This window comes from Pinus tabuliformis, chromosome 3_1 (assembly GCF_031772625.1).
Source record: "Pinus tabuliformis cultivar Carrire ecotype Pingquan chromosome 3_1, CPIR1, whole genome shotgun sequence".
Taxonomy (NCBI): domain Eukaryota; kingdom Viridiplantae; phylum Streptophyta; class Pinopsida; order Pinales; family Pinaceae; genus Pinus; species Pinus tabuliformis.
In genome coordinates this window covers 404,739,822-404,760,073 of record NC_142301.1, presented here as the reverse complement: position 1 = coordinate 404,760,073, position 20,252 = coordinate 404,739,822, and the positions used below count along the sequence as shown (strand labels likewise).

Genomic DNA, 20,252 nt, shown 5'->3' with positions numbered 1-20,252 from the left:
ATAATTGCATCTACTATACTTAAGCATAATTCAGTAATGCATGAAAGCTACATTGAACAATATGCTCAAGATGTAGATTTAAAGATGTATATGCAACTTTAAGTCATGGCAAACAAGTAGAAGAATTGGATTACTATGTTAAGGACCAACTCTTGTATCATTTGGGAAAGTTATGCATTCCACAAACTAAAAGAGTTAACATAATCCGAGAAGCACATACTTCTCTAATATCAGGTCATTTTGGTGTAAGTAAAACAGTTGCACAGTTGCAAAGGTTCTGTTATTGGCCAAGAATGCATGAAATAGTTTCTAGATATATTAAAGGGTGTACCATATGTGCTAAAAGCAAGCTCAACAATAGGAAACTAGGCTTGTACACTCCACTTCCAGTTCCTTCTCGTCCTTGGGAAAGTGTTTCCATGGACTTTGTTGGGGAATTGCCAAAATCTAGAAAGGGTCATGATTATTTATATGTTATTGTGGACAGGTTCAGCGAAATGTGTATTTTAATACCTTGTAACAAGTAGATTACAACTGAAAAAATAGCAAAGTTGTTCTTTCAGCATGTATGGGTTCATTTTGGGTTACCCACTTCCATTGTATCTGATCGAGATTCCCGATTTGTTGGGAAGTTTTGGTCAATTCTACAGGAGTTGATGGACACCAGATTGAAGAAGAGCACAACATTTCATCCACAAACAGATGGTCAAATAGAGGTGATCAACAGGACAATGATCCACTTGCTCAGGGGATATTGTAGCAAGCATCCCAAGCTTTGGGATGAACATTTGTGTTATGTGAAACATGCTTACAACCGTGCCAAGCATTCTTATACTCAGAGATCTCCTTTTGAGACTTTTTTGGCTTTACACCTGTTGTCACCCAAGAAACTCTCCTAGGTTGTATCTCAGAGATGCTCGGGAACATTACAAACTCAACATAAAATGTTGGAAATAGGTGGATGAATGGAAGGAATGATGCATATTCAAGCCAGATAACCACTCCTACTATGCTTAACCCCAGACATGGGTGAACACCCCCAGACTACAAGGCTTTATACCACCAATTACTCACAGTTTGAGGATTAATTGAAGATGGAGAATACTGACCACACCAGAAGATGCACAAGACCATGTGATGGCCGGCTGCAACCAGTAAAGAGGTCTGCAAATCTATTCCCTAATGCACAGACAGGATGACAGCTCTCTGGCACTAAGCAAACAGAAACCTGCATAGCATATTCAATGATACATACCATATTCTAACACAGAGGTCGGATGACAGCCCCTCTAATGCTAAACATCAAGAGCACATGAAAAATGTATAACAGGCACAGCCTAGAACATAGCAGAAATGGAAAATGAGCAATTAATAGCAAAAGAAGCTTGTATTAGCTGAAAATGAAGACTAGACGCTGCAGGTATCACAGTAGTTACAGTCTCCAGAAGTTGAACCTTACATCAAAAAAACAACCATCAACCCTGATTACATCTGTGTTCTGGGTATTTATAGAGTTTTTTTACAAAGATATGTTGTTGTACTATGCGTGGAGGGGTCATAATGGACCACCAACCACCTTAACCCTCTGATGGAGTGTCTGCTACAATCTGCTAGCTTTAATGAACAAATTGACCTTTTTTGCTGTTCGGCGGTCCTTCTCTGAGCAGGTGGCATGCTAACTGAAAGAAGCTCCATGACTGATAAATGTGTTTATCTACTCACGCTCTGTACTTTCCTTCCTTGGCCATGCTTTCTTTTAAATGCGGTTGTTGAGGGTTAACTGCGGAGGGTGTAGGTAGGTGATTTCCTTCATTCTTCGACAGCTGAGAATAGTCGGGGGTGGTACAGACAGTATGGCGGAGGCGTGAATATGACGAGAACAATTATTGGTCGTCGGATCCAACAGATGAACGACAGAGATCGAATCAGAGGGAGCTATCGGGAGGAAATGTGGACAGATGAACATGGGCCGTCGGATCGTAGTCAGGCAGATCCGATGGCTATCGGGTGGAGGAATAGCGCGAACGATAACAAGCGAGGGAAGGTACGAAGTGCGGTAAGCGGTATTCCCCGCACCGCTTATGGGGTTGGGCGGTATTCGTACGCAGGGGCGCGATCACAATCAGCACCCGACATGTGGCGGATGTGACTGGCGGGAAACTGCTTTCCCCGTGCATTATCAAGTGGGCAACTCGAAGAAGCGGGGGCTGCGACTGCTGTTGGATCGGACGGTGGAAAGAGCTAACAGGTTAACGAGCGGGAAAAGCACGGAGACCGTTAGATTGGGATGCACGATCGACGGTGGGGATTAAGGGCATGAGTTATGAAAGCGCTGAGTCATATGGTGGCTAAAGCTTAGCACTCGGGGGTCAGAGGAAACATGGGATTACGCAGAGTTTTGTAGGAGAACAGGGAAAGCGGAGAATGAAGAGGTTTTAGGAGAAAAATAGAGATACAGAGGGCTAAGAGAATATGAGGAAGCTGAAGGAGAAGAAGGTAAATGACTGCTGGGAGCTCCCTTTCAGCATAAACACACGGCCGAGCTAGTATTTGGTCCTCCAAATGTTAAAGAATGTAGCAGAGCTAACAACACCAAAGTCTCCCTTGGATTTTGTCTTTGGAAGAGACATAGTAGTTGATGGACACAGTGATGTGGACAAAGTAACCAAGTTCATTGAACAGATCCAAGAAATTCACCAGGCAGTGCAGGAACAACTGGAAAGAAGATAGGCCAAGTACAAGGCAAGGCATGATAAGCATCGAATTGAGCATAGCTTCCAAGTTGGTGATTAAGTTTGGCTGTACAACAGAAAAGACTGAATGCAAGGTGAAGGTAAGAAGCTAAAGCCAATAAGGTATGGGCCTTTCAAGATACTTGAGAAAATTGGTGAAAATTCTTTTCGCCTTGATTTGCCAGCTTATATGCATATCTATTCAGTCATTAATTCAGAGAACTTGAGACTATATGAACCTTCATTGATTGAAGATCCCAAAGAGCAAAGTCAATTTCCTTCTACTGATGATCTGTTGCCTGAATATCTCAATGAGTTGCAGGAAGACAGCTTTAGACACGAAGGTCAGAACTACGTGCAAATGGGATGTTGAGTACCTGAGAATCATACTTAAAGGTTCAAAACCAAGCAGTGCACAATGGATAGAGATTGGACCAGTGAGGAAGCTGTATCCTGAGTTGATTGATGCTTAGAAACCAACTTTTGGTGGTCCAAAAACTTTTTCAGGGGGAAGGCATGAGCCAAAATGGATCCTATAAACCCTGTAAGTCTTCAAAAATCAAAAATTATCGCAAAAGGATGAACCTTTAAAAATAGCGGAAAACACTATTAGGAGTGAAAAAACATGAAGAAACAGTGAAAAGCAGAGCTATCGGGGGCTTAAACAACTTTGCACGAGAACCGTCGGATCTGGCCAATTAACGGTCCAGATCCGATCGGCATATCGCAATCGGCAATGGTAAGTGGAGGTTATTGGAGGCGACCATATGACAGTTGTGATAGCGATTAGCGCGAGTCAACGAGGACTGTCGATCAAGCGCACAAATCGATGACCCAGGTTAACTCACGATATCGCATCGGCAGAATACAAAGGAGCACTTACCAATGGCCCGGGGACTATGCAATATACGATTGCGATATCGCATCGCATTATCGCACCGGAGCAATACAAAGGAGTAGGGTCGATATACTCGTGACTTGCAACAGCTAGACCTAATGGGTTTATAAATAAAATTATATATATTTTGAGTTCTGGAAAAAGGGATTTTTCTATATAAAATCGTATTTTCGTTAAATAAACAAAAAACAAAGGAGATGCGAATTGGCGATAAAACAGACCCTAAAGGGTTTTTATATGCAGCAACATGTGTTTTGAGTTCCGAAACAAGCGGGATTTCGGGCGGGCCATAGGCAGTAATCGGTATTGGACGGGCTCCGCCCGAGCCCATACACTGGCTGACACGTGGCTAGGCACCGGAGAGAGAAAACCACCCTTTTCAAGCGGGTAATCTCTGGGCGCATAAGCCACCCGAAATCAATAGCAACCGTTGGATCAACGATCACATAGATCAATGGTAGACTTGCGATAGCGCCCAAAGATGGATCCGAAGGGATTATAGGGCAGAATTGATAATATTTCAGGTCTGATAGACTGCGTTTGGGCGGATTTTCCCGTGTTTTTGTGTATTTCTCTGTGTAAACAGAGAACGACCATTTTGGGGATTTCAAAGGGCGCCGATGGTCCCTTTCATTTCATACGAGGTGGCCACCGTACCTGAAGATGTTATACCATGATTGGTTAACACTCAGAGGGGATTTTAAAGGATAGAGGCTGGGATCTAGAGAGCCCAGAAGAGGAAACGAACAGACAGCAGCGATTGGCTTAAAAGCCACAGAATGACAGAGACATGGGTAAGCAATGTTGAGACAGAGAGAAAACAGATACAAAGAGTGAGAGGGAGAGTCTGTGTACTCAGAGAGACTTGAGGGATTCAAGTAAACTCCTACTGTTTTGTATCAGTTGCGTTGAGACTCAAATTGAGCTCACTTTTGTAAAACTCTGCTCTTGAAGTCATAATAGAGAGGTCACCACTGAAGGCTGGACCAAGAGACGTAGCCCAAGAGTTTTGGGTGAAATCCATATTAAACTTGTTATTCCATGTATGTTTGTTTATTATGTTCCTCTAATTGCTCATTGTCTATATTATTCGCAATCTTATCAATCCGTTGCACTAAATAATATAGGAAAATCCATGCACATGAGTCTGTAATACCTTAATATTAGTCTAAGATCTCATTTTCAGATCAAAAAATCCTTTCTCCTCTCTACCCCTGCAGACCACTACCCCCTCCCGCCCACCTATAATGCATTTTTTGTCTCAGCTGCATGACTGATACCATGAGGGCACACCTGGAGAAACTGCTATAAATACCTCTGCCTACGAAAAAACAAGATAGAAAGCCAGACACTTCCACCATAGAACTAGAGCTCCAACCCACTAAATGATCCCCAAAGTGATCCGAATTTAAACAAGAACGCAACAACATATAGAGATAACCATATACAAAAAGATGCAGTGGAAATAATACTTCATTTCATTAATGGAAAATACTGAAATATGCTTACAACCAGAAATGGAAATAAACCAGCTAGGGCGATGGTAGCTTATCTCTGAGAAGAGATGTGGCAGCTACATGCCTCTGAACTGTGTTACAATGAGGCTCAAAGGCCTATTTATTGTTGAGAAACAATGTAAAACCCTTCACATCCCAAAATCTAACCCTAGAAGATGAAACGCCAAATTGTGGGCCCCGTTTGGGTAAATTGGTACATCAATTGCCCGGGGTTGTAACTTTGGCATACGATCTCCATTTGACACGTACAATAGCTCGTTAGAAAGATCTATCCGAGCACTACAACTTCGGGAAGGACAACTAAGTCCATGTGGCCCCTAGATTTCCAAAAAAAAAGTCATTTAGGGCCTCAAAACGGCTCCAGAAGTTCAGGACCTGAAAAACTACTAAAAATAGTAAACTGTGCTACAATTTAGGAAACTGAAAAACTGAAAGAGATAGTTGTGGGGGTCCAAATGGGATAGGTGGGTGGCCACCAACATCCACCTGGATCATTCCTCCCCCCTTAGGAAGCAATGGTCCCCATTGTGTTGAGTTCCTCCATTTGCTAATCTTGGTCCCTGGTGAGCTATTCTACAATCTCGGATGTCTTCAGTAATGGTGGGAAGCATGGTTGAGGGCAGTACATAATGAATACTTGGTGCAGGTGAAGCAATGGAGGAATGTTGTGCTCCAAAGAATTATTTCCCACAGCCTTAGTAATGGTGTAAGGACCATGTCGGCGTGGTCAGAGCTTTTGATGGGCTCTTGAAAGGTGTTCTTTTTGCAGATGCAACCAGGCTTTGTTGCCCACCTGAAGCTTGTGTGGTACCCCTGTGGATGAGGAGAAGTTGTTCCTGTGTTTTGTCATGACCATATTCCTTTGCTGTTGCTGTTGCGTGGAGGAACCCCTTGCGGGGGTCATGGATGTGGCAACGATCTTCCCCTTACTTTGGGAGCGAACCAGACAGATGAATTTCCTAGTCTGGGAGATGAGCTTGTTGCCTTTCTCAACAGTGATCAAAGAGGTGGTGGTATGTGGGGCTACCTCTGGTATCCTGTATAATGAATCACACAAAGAAATGATGATAGCGCGAGGCCTTGACTCATACACAGCATGTCGCCTCCACAAGTATGGCTGGCCTAATAGCACATCACAAACATCCAGAGGTGTAACATCACGCAATACCTCGTCTGTGAAGGGCTTGATGCAGTAGGGAAGGCGGCACTGCTGGCAAACATTGAGATCTCGTCCTTCATGAAGCCACCCGATACTGTACAGCTGTGGGTGTGGTGTAGTCGGTAGACCCAACCGCTTCACGACCTCTGTTGAAATAAGGTTCTTTTGGCTGCCACTGTCGACAATGAATTGCAATGGCAAACCCTTCACCCACATATGTGAGTGGAAAAGACGTTCCCCCTCCTCTAGATCTTCGGGTTCATTCTTCTGGATCTTGGCGGTGGCAACAGAAGCGTTGGGCTCTGCATCAATGATCTACTTCCCTTTGCCATTCCCCTTGTCAGGGTTTGGCTCAAGGTCGGAACATGCATCTGATTCAGAAGCCTTCAACTCGGCCACCAGCGACTACTTGGTCCGACACTCACTTGTGTTATGAGTGGGACTCTTGTGGAACTCACACCACTTTCCTGTGTCCTTCTTCGACTTCGTGGTGTTGTTCTTTTCTTGCGGCTTCAACGGGTTGTCTTGGGTCACCCCGCCTTGGCTTTGTCCTTTGGTCTTCAGATTTTCAGATCCAAAGTCTCGCTTCTTCTGTTTGAACTTTTGCTCGATTTTGACAGCATATCAGTATGTCATGCCGAGCGAGGAGATGTTCAGGAACTCCATCTCTTCCTGGATGTATCTGTGTAGGCAGCCGCGGTATTTGAGTACCAAATGCAGCTCAGAGTCCTTGATACCCAACTGTGTTCGAAGGGTATGAAAAATGTTTCTGAATTTTGGCACATCTTGGTCCCTTCCCTGCCACAGTGTGGTCCATTTGATGTATTTGTCCTCATAGCTTTTGACAGGGTAGTACTGCTCCTTGACAGCATCCTGGAATGAATCCCAAGTGGGTCCGACTGAAAATAGTGAGCCCATATTTTCATCCTTCTGCTCGCAGTAGGTTTCAGACCAGTCCTTGACGTGGGGAGCTGCTTTGAGAAGAGCGAAAACAATCTTTTCCTGACTCAAAAATTCATGAACAGAAAAATACCCATCTAGCAGATTTAACCATTTATCTATGACATCTGCATTTATTTTACCCTCGAATATGGGGATTTCAAAATTAACTTGTACCTTAAACGGTGTGGCATTTCCAGAGTAGCTGTTGGTAGCCGATGCGTCGCCTCTGGGTAGCCACTGAAGAATCTGGGCAAATCTGTCCATCATCGTGTTCCGTTGTCGCTCGAGGGCTTCTTCGAGCAAGATTTTGGTAGGATCTCCTGCCCCCTCATCTTTCTTTTCATCCGCCATGGGAGGCCATCAGGATTTACGAGGCTGGTCTTGCAAAGGTTCGACCAATTCAAGCCCTAACTCCTTATATCTCGACCTCGTTGGGGACATGCAAAGAAAAACAGAGAAAAAGAAGACCGCTCTGATACCACTGATCCGAATTTAAACAAGAATGAAACAACATATAGAGATAACCATATACACAAAGATGTAGCGGAAATAATACTTCATTTCATTAATGGAAAATATTGAAATATGCTTACAACCAGAAATGGAAATAAACCAGCTAGGGCGATGGTAGCTTATCTCTAAGAAGAGATATGGCAGCTACATGCCTCTGAACTGTGTTACAATGAAGCTCGAAGGCCTATTTATTATTGAGAAACAATGTAAAACCCTTCACATCCCAAAACCTAACCCTAGAAGATGAAATGCCAAATTGTGGGCCCTGTTTGGGTAAATTGGTACATCAATTTCCCGGGGTCGTAACTTTGGCATACGATCTCCATTTGACGTGTACAATAGCTCGTTAGAAAGATCTATTCGAGCACTACAACTTGGTAAGGGACCCACATTGCTCCTAGATTGCCCAAAAACGTCGTTTAAGGCCTCAAAATGGCTTCGGAAGTTCAAGACCCAAAAAACTGCTAAAAATAGTAAACTGTGCTACAATTTAGGAAATTGAAAAACTGAAAGAGACAGTTGTGGGGGTCCAAATGGGATAGGTGGGTGGCCACCAACATCCACCTAGATCACAAAGCTCATAGCATAAGCCTTAGACTCGAATGAAGCACCTGAGTGTTGGATAAAGGTCACAACAACATCTGTGGATGACCCATTCCCCAATGCCAATAAAACAATACTCAAACTCACACATAACATAGAACCTTAGACACATAAGATTCTTAGATACCCAAGAAAACCAACCCGCAAGAACCTTTCAGCCCACTTTATACAATTCACATGAAGGCATACACCATTATTAACACAAAATATAGCCAACGACCGAGAAATTACCAATTGAAAGAAACCCCTCAACAAAGGACGTGAATTGGATACCAAACCTCCACAGCCCTAAACAAAAGACCTAAACAAAGCATCACAACCCAAATAAATTGGACGTATCACCTCGAACCCTACCACATAACTAAAAATAAATCCAATTGCGAGATAACGAAAGTAATCAATCTGAGTTTCAGTTTAGGGAGTTGTGAATGATTCCCACACCCGTCCATTTTATTCCAAGGTTCCAAGCATCCAAACATATAGACCATGACTCCAAGGAAACTCCATTGCTTCCCCACAACACCTTTGTGGGCTAGTGAACTCAGTCTTCATCATCTCAATCGCAGACCTAAGACTTAATGCAAAACTCCTTACACTATCATCTGGAACAAAAGGCATGCATAGGGAGGTTGAGCACTTACCCTCACCTCCACTCAAATTACCATGAACATCTTCCCAAAACTTCAATTGAGCTAGGTTTATAATGATCATTTCCATTTGGGGGTTTGCATATAATTGCATCTAGAGGGATGACCATGCTCCCTCACATTAATGCACATCATGTCCGAGGGTGGTGAGCACAACCTCCAAAGTCCCCTCTTTAAATGCATTAACACCCCCACCAGTGAACATTGTTGTGTTTAATTAAAACACATTTATAAAGCACTTATTGGACCAAATAAACATACAATTTTAGTTTAGGTGCATTTTATTTGAAGTATTTCCTTTCTCCACAACATGATGCAAGAGCATCCTTAGGCTCTCGAAATCCACATCAACCAAAAACATTTAATTTCTGAGTTAGTTGATTATTGGATAATAAAGTGTTATAAAATCGTTCTTGTTACTCTACACTACAAAGTTATGTCTTTTTTTTAGTAAAATCATTGCTATTACTCTATAATACAAGATTGTGTTACTACTTTGAGATATAACTTTTCGTGGATGATTTTTAATGCTTATTCATGTGTAACTGAAACAATCAAGGAAGTTAAAAGACCAACCATTAAGTTAATCGACAGTGGAAGATGAATATGAATGGAATCATTTCAGTTTCCCCATCAGAAGTCAAATGGATAGGAAAACCATCAAAAAGGAGATGTCAAAGTCAAAGGAAGAGATTTTCTTTTTGGAAAAGTGAGGTTTGAAGGGAAGACCAATAATAATAAAAAGAAAGACCCTTGCTCAAAGTGGATGGAAAGCTTGTTTTTACATAGAAAACAACGCAAAAGAAATGAACCAAAAAGGATTGTAATTTGTGTGCACACAAAAACATTAATTCTCTGAGTTGGAGACACCTTGTATCAATCCTAATTTTGATTGAATAAAACAAGGTTTCAGTGTTGTCCTAGTTGCTATATTTTGTTAAATGTCTTTCATCTTTTTTTAAATTTCCAATTGCAGTTAATAATTCTACAAAATTATTTAGAGGAAATGTTTGTTGTTATGATCTCTAATAATACAAACCATGTTCTGTGAGACTCTACGATAGTTTAGGACCTAAATACTGCATCAAGTGGTATTAGAGTGATGTTTTTCACTGAGGAATTGTGCCTTAAACTGATTTTGTGAGACAGGGGAACATAACACCTTTATTAGTGGTTGCTCGACAAGAGTGTTGGAGGGATAAGTTGGGATATAGAACTTGGAAGTGTGGTATGGATTTATTGGTTAGATACTTGCAACTTGGAGGGATTCTTCTGTGAACAAGAGGAGCAAGACGAGAAGGTGTAGGAAATCAATAATTGGAATATTTGAGATGAAGAATAGAAGATTTAGAGAATCAAAGAAATGGGGATGCTAAACTAAATTCACAGTGAGAGGAAGAAGAGTAAGATGTTAAAGTGAGAGACCCGACAATAATATTGATTTCATTGATGAGTATTATAGGAAGTGCAAAGGTTGAGGTTTTGATTTATGATGGAAATTTGAGAGTTGATGTGCTCATTGATTGGATTGGAGAACTCAAAAGATATATATAGTATGAAAATATTTAGGATCCAAATCGGGTGAGGTTTTCCATGACAAAGTTGAAAGGGCATGTTACAATTTGGTGGGATGTGATGAAAAAAGGAAAAGTGGACATTCGATTAGAGAATATTAGAACTTGGAGAAAAATGGTTAGAAAGATCAAAAAGAATTTGTTGTTGTTGATTACCAACAAAACTTGTGCAGGAAAGTACAAAACATGAGACAAAAGGGGATGTGTTTGTGAGTTTACTAAATAATTCTTTAGGTTTTCACTCAATTGGAAATAAAATAATTGAAATATCAGCAAGTGGCGAGGTATGTAAATGGGTTGAAATACTTGATCCCAGATGAGATGAGCATGAATGATTTATGTACAATGAATAAAGCCTATTAAATTGCCTTGAATGTAGAAGAAAAGATTGATAAGGAAACATAATAGAAAGGTAGAGGAAGAGGTTTTAGAGGCAGAGGTAGAATAGGGACTGCCTGAAGTAGTGAAAAGGAAGAATAATCCACCAATGCTCAAGGTGGTAGAGGAAAAAATGGTGTTGGAAGAGGCAAAGGAGGATTTGGAAGATGAAAGGGAAAGAATGTGATTACTTGCTTTCATTATGGATTTGATGGAAACAAGAAATATGAGTGCCCATAAAAACATAACTTAGGGATAATAAGTGAAGCATGAACACAAGTCACACAAGTTGATGAAGCATCAGTTGTTGGAGAAAATGTGGTGGTACTTTAACAAGAACAAGTTGAAAAAATCATGTTTCAGAGATAATTTCTTAAGTGTGAGAAGAAGGCAGCAGAAGAACCTAAGCAAAGAAAGAAAGTTTTAAAAAGCAAATGTAAGGTCCAAGGAAAATATTGCAATTTGATTATAGATGGTGGAAGTATAAAGAACTTGGTGTCTACAAAGGTTATGGGGAAACTAAAGTTGAAAATTTTAGTCCATCCCAATCCATATTGAGTCTCATGGTTAAAAATAGGACAATAGATGATTATAATTGAACAATGTCTATTAAATTTTCAGATTGGATATCTTTGTGAGCAAATGTTGCATGATGTGGTTGAGATGTGAGCATGACACATACTTCTTGGAAAACCATGGTTTTTTGACACAAAATTTTTCCATGATGGTAAAGAAAACACATATGAATTTAAGAAATATGGACAACGATGCAAGAGGATTAGACCAAGCTCAAGATGAAGAAATGGAGCATCACTGACAATGTGGTAGACCTACCACATGCTGAGTTGGAAAATTGATTTCGTTGTTTTGTTAGCACCTTAAATATTTAATGTAAGTGTAGGACTAGGAGTAAGTCGAAGAGTCTAGGAATTAAGAGTTATTTACATTGTAATAAGTAGTTCACCGTGGTTGTCATTTTGACTTCCCTCCTTTGGAGAGAAGAGGAAACAAACCATTTTCCAAGTTTATTAATTAAAAAAGGCATCGAATGGGAAGGAGGGTATATATTCTCCTGCCTCCAAGTCTGTAGGCTTGAATGAATGAAAAGAAGTATGTTCAACAACACATGTATTCATAAATATATTCATAATTTTTTGTTTTCTTATCTCTAGTTCGAACTGTATGCACGTATTTAAGCTTTAGAATTCATGTGTCCATTTTTGTAGTATTATATCCTTGTAAACATTCAATTTATGAGAGAAATTGTTTTTTTTTGCATGCCTTTTACTGTGATCTTCAAACATTTAACAGTGCCCCTGTTTTATAGCTAGTGACACACCCTTTCCAATTGGAACAGAGATCATTGGTAAACGAGAGTGCAAACACGACGGGAAGAACTAGGAGGAGATCATTCCCTGAGCATGGGAGATGTGTTAAGACTATGGAGAGTTGAGTTGCAAAGGGCAAGTCACTTCACCTTCCCAAAATTCCAAACACAATTTTTTTTGAAGCACTACAAAAATATTTCGTAACGCCTACACATTTTTAAGAAAGTGCTATGAAAAAAAAAAATCGTAGTGCCTACAACTACAATTTTTCTGCATTGTGTTTTGGAGTCTAGATTTCCTTTTCATCGTTCTGTTACCATCAAACAACAATACAAATTAATACCATTATTAAAAAATGTAGTGGAAGCAACAAGGAATTGTGGAGATACAAGCACAAGTAACAACAAGATCATGCTCTATTCAACCAAAGATTATTTGCAAGAATAGAAAAGGGAAGATGTATGTTTATCTTTGATTCCAAAGAAGGTAAGGGATGAAGCAAAATCCAACAAAATACTTGTATAAATACAACCTTTTTTTATTGAATTCAAGCATATTTTTGTGGATGATTTACCAATGAGATTACCCCCCATGAGGATAATTTCTCATCAATTTGACTTGATTCCCAGATAAAGCCTACCCAAAAAGGCACCTACAGGATGACCACAACAAACAATGAATAAGTAAATAGGAAAGTGTATGAGTTTCTTGATAGAGGATTGGTTCGAGATATTTTAAGTCCATGTGTAGTACCAACAATGTTGACCCCAAACAAAATGAGATTATGGCGAATGTGCACAGATTTATGGGCCATTAATAGGATCACCATCAAGTACTAGTTTCCTTTACCAAGGATTGATGACCTTATGAATTGTTTAAGTGGGTCTGAATATTTCATAAAGATAGATTTCAAGATCATTTATCATCAAATCCGAATAAGGGAAGGTGACAAGTGGAAGATTTCTTTTAAGAAAAAAGATGTACTATTTGAATGGTTGGTTATGCCAATTGGAATAACCAATCCTCCTAGGAAATTTATGAGACTTATGAATGAAATATTCAAACCATTTTTGGGGAAGTTTGTCATCATGTATTTGGATGGCATGTTAATTTTTAGAAAAATCAATCAGGAACACTTGGAACATGTGAAGCAAGTTTTGCAGTCATTGAAAGATGAAAGGTTGTTGATAAATTTGAAGAAATGTACATTTATGCAGAAAGCATTAGTGTACTTGGGATTTGTGATTTTCAAGGAAGGACTTAAAATGGATCCCAAAAAGGCGAAGGCTATTTTGGATTGGAAAACATCTTAGTTCACTTTTGAAATGAGAAGTTTCCATTCCTTGGTGAGTGTCTATAGGAATTTCATTATAAATTTCAATCATATTTGTGGGCCTCTTACTGAGTGCATGAAAAAGGGGACTTTCAAATGGACAACAAAAATAATGGAGGCATTTGAATATTTGAAAAATAATGTAGCAAAGGAACCAATTTTTAAACTTCCAAATTTGACAAAGTATTTCACGTTGACTATGATGCAAGCAAGATAACTATTGGGGTAGTTTTAAGTCAACAAGGGAGATTGATAGCATTCTTCAATGAAATTTGAATGAGACTAAGATAAATTATTTTGTGTATGATCTAGAATTATATGTTATTGTTCATGCTTTAAATATGTGGAGACATTATTTGCTTCCCAAGGAATTTGTTACATTTACTAATGACAAGGCAGTGCAATATATTAATAGTCAAAGTAAGCTAAATTAGAGACACTCTAAATGGGTTTAGTTCTTAAAAAATTATTCATTTGTATTGAAACATAGGTCTAGAAAGTCAAACAAAGTGGTAGATGCTTTGAGTATGAGAATGTTGTTACTCAACACTTGTCCGTGGAAATTATGAGTTTGGAAAGTATGAAGGAGTTATATGAAGAAGATGAAAATTTTGGAGAAGCTTAAAGAGCTTGTAAAACACCTTGGAATGTAGATATAACAATGTAATTATTAACATATCCAAGGGGTGTTTAAGAATCAACAAATATGCATTCCACAAAATTGAGTAAGGTTGAATCTTATTAGACAACTACATGGTGGAGGCTTGGGTGGACATTTTGGAATGGATAAAACCACAAATTTGGTAAAGGAATGGTATTTTTGGCCTAGCATCAACAAGGATGTTAGGAACTTTGTTGAGTAATGTAGAGTTTGATAATTAGAAAATGGTAGAAGTCAAAATACAAGATTCTATGTACTCCACTGTCAATACTCGAAAAATCTTGACAAGATGTGAGCATGGATTTTGTCTTAGGGATACCTAGCACATAAAGAAAACATGATTATGTGATGGTTGTAGTAGATTGATTTTTAAAAATGGCACATTTCATAGCATATAAAAGGACAAATGATGCTAATGAAGTGGTTGTTCTATTCTTAAGAAACTTTGTAAGACTTCATGGTTTACCAAGGAGCATTACTTCTGACAGGGATACCATATTTCTTGGTCAATTTTGAAGGACACTTTGGCACAAAATGGGATGTAAATTTTTGTAATATTCATCCTACCATCCAAAAACATATGTTGAGATTGAAGTGGTGAACAAAAGTCTTGGGAATTTATCGAGAAGTTTGAGTGGTGAAAATCCCAGTGAGTGGGATATGGTTTTATCACAAGCTTAGTTTGACTATAATTATTCAATGAACAGATCAATTGGTAAGAGTCCTTTCCAAATTGTTTATGGAAAGTCACCAAAAGGGATTGTGGACTTGATAAAGATACCAGATTTGGGAGAAATAAAGAGTGTTGATTCAAGTGATTTTGTAGACAGCATATGGGAAATGCATGAGTAAGTGAAACGAAGGCTCCAATAAAGTAATTCTAAGTATAAAATGAGGGCATATCTACAAAGGAGGATGAATTTTTTTAGTTAGGTGAATTCATAATGACACATTTAAGGAAGGAAATATTTCCTAGGAGTACCTACAACAAATTAAAGTAAAATATATATATATATATATATATATATATATATATATATATATATATATATATATATATATATATATATATATATATATATATATATATAAAGATATATATATATATATATATATATATATATATATATATATATAACCATGTAAAATTTTGAAGAAATTTTTTGAAAATGCATATAAACATGAGTTACCATAAAATTTGGATATCTCTCTTATATTCAATGTCACTGACTTGTATGAATTTCATGACGGGGAAAACAATGATGAAGAAGGTACTCTAAATGAGTGGAAGCACGAGTTACCAATCAAGCCAATTAAGGAAGTAGAGGAAATTTTGGTCAAAAGGGTTGGTGGGAAAATTCAAAGCAAAGAATATCTAGATTATTTAGTGAAGTAGAAAAACAGAGGTCTTGAGGATGCATCGTGGTTTTCTTAGAAGGAGTAGCATGCCTATGAGGTTCTTCATCCTCTAAAGCAATTACCCCATGAGCTATAAGCTCATGTTTTTCTTATGAGGAGTGTTTGATGAAGGAGCACCCTTAGGTGCTGACAATCCACATCAATAAAAAACATTTAATTTATAAGTTAGTCAATTGTTAGATAATAAATTCTTGTAAAACCATTGTTGTTACTCTACACTACAGGGTTGTGTTGCTACTCCAAAATGTAGTAAAACCATTGTTGTTGCTCTAGAATATAGGATTGTGTTGTTACTACAAGTTGTAGCTTTTCATGGATGAGTTTTGGCACTTATTCACATGTAACTGAAATATTCAAGGAAGTTAAAATACCAACCATTCAATTACCCAATAATGGAAGACAAATAGGAATGGAAGCATTTCAGTTTCCCCATCAGAAGGAGAATGGACAAGAAAATCATTGAAAAGGGGAGGATGAAGTCAAACGAAGAGGAAAATTTTTTGGAAAAGGGAGGCTCAAAGGGAAGCCAAGAAAAGGAAGAGAAGAATTGTGCACAGAGTGGAGGACAAGCACGTTGTTACAGAGAAAACGACGTAGAATAAATGAACCATAAAGGAATGTAAGTAGTATGAGCACAAAACACAAATTCTTTGAGTTGGAGTCACCATGTGTCAATCCTAATTTTGGTAGAATAGATCAAAGTTTCAATGTTGTCGCAATTCCTTTGTTTTTTCAAATGTCTTTCATTTTTTTGCAATTTCCAGTTGCAATTAATAATTCTATGAAATTATTTAGAGAAAATGTTTGTATTTGTGCTCTTTTATAATGCATAATAGGCTCTTTGAGACTCTAAGAGATTTTAGGACCTCGATACTGCATCAAAACACCATTCCTTTAACCTATCTTTTCACCATTGTAATAAATCCCTAAGTCTTAACAATAATCAAATCTAATCATATAATCCCAAACCCCTGTCATAATTAGTCCCTGACTCATATCACCCCTAGGCCATAACCCCTATAAACCTTATCCTATGTGACCCCTAGTTGATATAAACCTTAAACCATAGATCCTATAATTCTCTCCTTGTAACTATTGAAAAATACATATTACTAAAAAGATTTCCAAATAATTATCAATATTGTAAACTAATTTTTAACAATATGTAGTCTTCCCTTTATTCTATAAGAATAATAATTGGATAGGGCATTACATAACTTCCTAACTCAATAAACATTTTCTCGTTATGCAATCCTTAACCGCTAGTCATCTCACATTAATGAGTACCAACTACCTAAAGACCTTTATTCCATAATAATTACCATTTTACATTAGTTAACCACACATCAACCACTAAGTGGGACATTTTCAAAATACATGACCTTATATATTTAATTAGTTAACTCTAAAGTTCCCTTAAGTAAGGAGGTTAGTGTAGGACCCTAACATTACATGCTCAACACCCAAATCCCCCTTGTTTCAAAAGTAGATTTGTCCTTAAGGTTGGAAATCTGGAACTTGCTATAAAATATCTATTGGTTCTGAGGTGGGATCTTTAGGTTGTGTGGCCTTCCGTTGTTTCAAGACCTATTGGATAATGTGTTGGCATAGTCAATGCTTTGGTTTCTCTATTATTTCCTATGGCTATAACAAAAGTGAACCATATTCAATAAGTTTAGCAAGGATGCTCTAAACATGATAATTTGGCCCTAACATTTTCTTCCATCAGGGCACATGAAACACTAAGTGGGTCTTCAAGAGTGTCGGAGACAATATTTAGGAAACTTGTCCAATGTGATTAATGAATTGATATGGGCCACAGGACTAGGGTGCTACCTTTTGGTGGCTCCTTTTCTTGAGATATTTCTATTTATAAAGTTGGAAATGCATATATACATGATCACCGTCCTTAAAGTAGTGCTTTGAGCATCACTAATTTATGTGTTGCTTCCTTTTATTTTGAGCCAAGACCAGATTATACTTGAGTGTGTGGAGAATTTTATATTTGGTTGTAAGAATATTATCCACTTCCTAAACCTTAGAGATCATTGGTAACTATGAAACTATATATGTGGGATACTTTTGTCCATAAAGACCCCATAGGTTTACAATTTAGTGGCACCATGATAGGTCGTATTATGCCACCAATTTTCTTAAGCCAAGGGGAAGCCACTAAACTCATTATCTTTGTCAGTCCAATGACAAACATCTCAAATAAATCTCTATGAAATAACTAACCACCTATGTTTGACTCTCCATTTGAGGATAATAAGTCATGATCATTTTTAATTCAATGACTTGTAGTTTGAACAACTCATGCTAAAACTTGTTGATGAAGGTAGGGTCACAATCCTTCGTGTTGAACTACTCATGGCATGTAATTTTAAAATATGATCCATGAATGTCATATTGGACCATTGACTAGAAGTAGTGGAAAAATTTAAAAGTGAAATAGTTAACACTGAGGTTTTTTAAACATGCATGTGCATGACAACTATTTCAACTTTAGCTAGAGATATGAGCCTCCTTAGGATAATATTGTGCTCATTTATGACAATCTTGGTGATTTTAAGGACAAATACTAACCGATTTTCTTGCTGTTCACTAAGAAGATTTTTGAGAAAGAAAAAAGCAATTAATTCATGATGTCCTAAAAGTGTCTAACCTATTGAATTCTTAGTGGTGTTGTTGGTGTCGTTATTGATCAAAGCATGCGCCTGAAAGGAGAAGTGGCCCCTCCAACTTGAGCATAAGGTAACCATGTTGAGAAAAACCCAGGGGTATTCGCAAAGTGAAACAAACAATTTTCATAAACAATTTTCATATATCATAATACTAGCAACATGTTGCTATTATTCGAGTGAATCACTATGATATAATATTGAGTTTTTCCAGCCCATGTTATTTTCTTCCCCTCAACAAACACGACATATAAAAGTAGGAACTTTTACTCTAAAAGTTTTCAATCACGCCACCAAAATCTGAAAGTTCCACGAAAACACATTAGTGTTGGAAACCGCGTCGTTAGGAGTCCACTAGCCATCGCATATTCGCGAATCGCAACCCACTAGGTCGAATGAATTGTCAGAACTGAGAATGGAAAACTTAGGTGTACGTTACACTATGTCTAACTTATACATCACGTGTTCAATGTGCGCTATTTTGCAGGTGGGGGGCGAATGCTATTTCCAATCTTACAGTATCATAAATGTGGCTGACAAGCGAGGGAAATAGCGTTGGTCCTCGCTCTCCACGTTTCATCTTTCTTCACGCTTTATTCATTTATTCACGTACTACGGAGAAAAAGGATTAATTTCGCTTGTCAACACGGATTTATAGTATAAAAGGATTAATTTCGCTTGTCAACACGGATTTATAATACTATAGAGTTTGTCAACACGTATTTATAATACTATGGAGTTGGAAATAGGAATCGCCCAAAACTTCGTTCTCCATGAAACATGTCCAATCCGTATATCGATCACAATCACACGCTTCACCTCATTCGAAACCTAATATATAACACGACTTTATGATCGCTATCTCTGCTCAGTAGCTATCAAGCGCCTCCTATCTCTTAACCATACCTCCAGATTTGATCATGGAGTTCCACGGTTTGCTTTCGTATCCTTGTAATTCACATGCTCAATAACACGCTCCGCAGGTTGATTGCCAGGTTACTGCTTCCAGAAAGCGTCCATCTGAACGAGACTTAGATTCACAAGAGTGTGTTGACCTTCAAGAAATAGTACGGCGAGATGTGGATCAAAATTCAAATGACGCATGTTACGACCAGAGAAAGCCAAATAGTAGCAGAACAGTTACGTAGGAAACGAATGAAATATTTGTGTGCACAACTGGAGTCTCTCTTGCCCACTACCCCTTCCAAGGTAATTACACCATTAGACTGATAATGCTGTTTAGATCAAACTATAACATAACCAGTGATTGTTTAAGCTAAATTACATATATGGTTTCTCCGTACAGCTTGACAGATGTGGACTGTACGAGGAAGCCATCCATTACATCAGAAAAGTCGAGGAAGATCTCCATCAACTGAAGAGAAAGAGAAACAGTCTGCTGGCAATCCAATCTGGTAAAACAGGAAATGACAACCTAGACCTGAAGGTAGCCGTGGAAATTTATGATATGGAGGCAATTATCAGTATTACCTGCCACAGAAGCCCGAGATATATGTGGAGGATTCTGGAGGAGATTGAAACGCATGGTCTAGATGTGAAGACCTCGGAGCTTTTTACAGCAGAATCCTTTGTGCTTCTATCCTTCCATGTCAACTTCAGTGACAATCTTTCTACAGGCTTAAATTAATTTATTAGATTATTGCAACATCTCATTATTGATGTAAAGCAAGAAAATTACTCTCCGGCAGTTGCAGATTGTTTTATTGTGACGCATAGTCGTCATGGCATAACTAATGTGTAAACAATAAGGATATCAAGACAGATATTCAAGCGACACAGTTTATATGATAAGAGAGGTGAATTTGACAAAGCTTAATTAGAGCGAAGGACCACAATTAAATTCGGA

At 38.3% G+C, this 20,252-nt stretch overlaps 1 pseudogene; it reads left to right on the top strand.

Moving 5' to 3' along the window:
- Positions 1-1,870: 1,870 nt before the first annotated feature.
- Positions 1,871-20,033, top strand: LOC149187455 (uncharacterized; annotated as a pseudogene).
- The last annotated feature ends 219 nt before the right edge of the window (positions 20,034-20,252 follow it).